At 40.1% G+C, this 3,317-nt stretch overlaps 1 non-coding gene across 1 annotated transcript; it reads right to left on the reverse strand.

Annotated features, from left to right (window-relative positions):
• Positions 1 to 2,433: 2,433 nt before the first annotated feature.
• Positions 2,434 to 2,507, reverse strand: TRNAM-CAU. Its single transcript has one exon. It is a non-coding gene; the product is annotated as a tRNA-Met (tRNA).
• Between the last annotated feature and the right edge of the window lie 810 nt (positions 2,508 to 3,317).

Here is a 3,317-nt window from a genome sequence, read left to right on the forward strand (position 1 = left end):
GAAAAGGTCATTCATCAGTCCTTTCTTTACTGTGTATGATGTCGAAACAGCATCTAGTAGTTAAGCTTGTTCACTGAAGTGCCTTACGTGCCCTTTTATTACGTACGTAACAAACAACCTTTGACTCGACGTAATGTAATAAGAAGCAACCCTCAGCGTCACACCCTCGCTTAAAGCTCCTTTATAGTATAGTAAGGGCTCGCGCCTCTGGCTTTTCGCACGTACTCACTTATCTTTATCAGCTCCCTCTCCCTTCTTAAACTCGGTCTCGCTGCTTCGCTCCCTTGCCCTTGCTCCACCTCTATTTACTACGGACTAGGGTAGGTTAGTTCCGTTCCTTAGCATCAAATGAAAAGAAAGTAGATGAACGAACCAAAGGCTGTTTAGTTTAAAAAGCATCCCCCCATCATCCTCATTCGATCTTGCCTGCCGAAGAAAGAGAAGAATAAGCTATGAAGGGGCCCCTAAGCTCGCGAGAAGGAGAAGGGCTAAAATACAAAGGCAAGACGCGTGTTAGAGAGGCACTAGCAAGACAACGCGCAGCACTCTAATCTAATGCACTAATGCTAATGCACGCTAACTACCCCTAATCTAATGTGCTACTACCGCGCTATACTGAACCAACGTTGACTATGCGCTTTAGCCCTATCAGCAGCAGAGCTAGCCGGGCAAGAGAAGGTTGGTTTGCTCAGGTGGATGATGATTTAGACGTAGGCAAGATAGTCACAAATGAGATTCCAACAGGTTTGTATAAGATGGGCATGGAAGCTCTCCTAAAATCAAAGATTCTCGAGACGTACGCATAGAGAAGAAGAAAACCAGGCGCATAAGGTCAGGTTGCAGAATGGCCTCTCTCGTCGACCAGCAGAATAAACAAGAGTACGTGTGTAGATAGGACGCGAGATGAATCACAAGGTCCCCTAAAGGAAAGGTATGCTGTTTTCAAGCATATAATATATGAATGAGAGCTAGCCTTGCGCTGAACTCAAAACTATGTGTGGAGCTCTATCTATCTTTACCTTGCCGGCCTTCTTTATTCAATTCATTGCATGTCTTTTCTTCCCTGTCTTCTTTGACCTTTCTTTGGAGCTCTAATCATCCCAAGCCAGAATCAGTAGTAGCTCCAAAGGACCAATCTACTATTGTATGGTAAGGTAAGCATTGTTCTTCCTTAACCTTCTTCTACCTTTGAAGATAGCAAGGGCATTGAAGCAATACCTGTCTACGGGGACCAATCATTAAGGCAAGTCAAAGCGTGGACAAGAAGGAAAGCAGTCTGTGAATAGAATCAATCCCTTCTCGATAGCCTTAGGAGGAGTGAATAGGCACAGTATAGGTTTCGAAAGAAAGAAAGAAAGTTGCCAATTCTCTTTCTAGCTAGTCTTCCTTTACCTATGGAGATTATAGGAGATGGAGGAAGAATCACATGTATCTGTGCTAAGCGTGGGCAAGCGAGGACAAGCGGAAGCTATGGAAGAGAGTCTTTCCTTGCTTTGGCATTCAGTAAGTAGGTCAAGCAGTAAGTAGGCTAATAAGTAGGCTAATTAAATAGGCAGGCATGTATGCTTTCTTGCCCTGAAATTCTGCCTTTTCTTTTCTTTTAGGACGGAGGAGTATTGACCACTTATTTTCATGCAAAAGAATCAGTGGTTTTTTCATATCTTTTTTATATGCTCTTTAGTGGGATAGTCAAGCAGCAACCTCTTTGAGCTCTTACCGAATCCCAACAAAGGATCCCTATCTTGTGATCACAACTTCCTCTTCTTTTTTCTTTCTTCATAGCCATCCTTTTTTTTCTTTCAAGGACAGCTTTGAGAGAAGAACTTGTTTGTGGCTCCTTTTCATTCATTCTTTCTTCACGAGCTTGTAGAGAGCCCATGAGTTGATCAATAGTAATGGAATCAAAATCTTTCTCTTTCTCAATAGCAACAACAATATAATTGAATTTCGGATAGCAGGATTTTTTGTTCAATTACTCGAACATCCTCAAAATTCTCAGCATATCTATGCATTTGATTAACAACAACCAATACTGACGAAAAAGCAGAATAAATGGATGATTCTGCATCTTGAGTGCTTTAAATTCTCCTATCAAGGTTTGATGATGCTCTTTTTCGGTTATTAGATAAAGGTATGAGGGGACGAAGTGACTCGGCCAAAGGTTCAGGTTCCGAAGGAATATCTTCTTCTGTTAAGCAAAATCGTTGTTCCATCTCTCTCCTGGCTTATGGAATAAATACCCTTTGAAATGAAGCAAAAAGTACACCCAGCAAACTTCCTTTTTTTGTGATCTAATCTTCTTGGAAAACAAAGAAGTATGATAAGAGCCCCAGTATAAAAAAATAGAAAATCTTCCCCCTCTGAAATGGAAAAGAAATTCATAAGTCGATACAGAGCCAATTCCAATAGACTTATTGGAGGGTCCCATTGGGGTGCATCCAGTAGGAATTGAACCTACGAATTCGCCAATTATGAGTTGGGCGCTTTAACCATTCAACCATGGATGCTTAGCGGGGATCCTCGTACATGGTGAATAACCAAATTCCAATTAAAATGAAATCTTTAGTATAAATCAATGCAATTTAGGAGGACTTAATTAATGAACGGCCATCAATTCAAATCCTGGATTTTCGAATTGAGAGAGATCAAGAATTCTCACTATTTCTTAGATTCATGGACCCAATTCAATTCAGTGGGATCTTTCATTCACATTTTACCTCCCTAAGAGAGATGGGATCCTTGTTTGATCTTATTAATATTCTCTTTCCTTGAATTAGTAATGGGACGTATATTTAAAAAGTTCAGTGTGAAATTAGAATGAGATAGATTGTTTCAAATTCCAATTTGTAATTCATTGAGGTTGATCCCGAAGTTACGGAGCCAAAAATTGACTTGAAATCTTCAAACAAAAAAGTAGGTAGAATGAGTGAAATTTCTTTTGTATCGTACAAATTCCATTTGTGTATGTGCTCCCGGGAAACATATAGGACCTTGACTTATTGTTTGCGCAGGGAGTCATCGAAAAAGCCAGACCTGGTATGGAATCCACATATGTCTTTCTCCTATTCATTGGTACTAGTGGAAGTTGAGGTTGATCCCGAAGTTACGGAGCCAAAAATCGACTTGAAATCTTCAAACAAAAAAGTAGGTAGAATGAGTGAAATTTCTTTTGTATCGTACAAATTCCATTTGTGTATGTGCTCACAAAAAAGTAGGTAGAATGAGTGAAATTTCTTTTGTATCGTACAAATTCCATTTGTGTATGTGCTCTCGGGAAACATATAGGACCTTGACTTATTGTTTGCGCAGGGAGTCAT

Source organism: Cucurbita maxima, unplaced genomic scaffold (assembly GCF_002738345.1).
Source record: "Cucurbita maxima cultivar Rimu unplaced genomic scaffold, Cmax_1.0 Cma_Scf01183, whole genome shotgun sequence".
Lineage (NCBI taxonomy): Eukaryota > Viridiplantae > Streptophyta > Magnoliopsida > Cucurbitales > Cucurbitaceae > Cucurbita > Cucurbita maxima.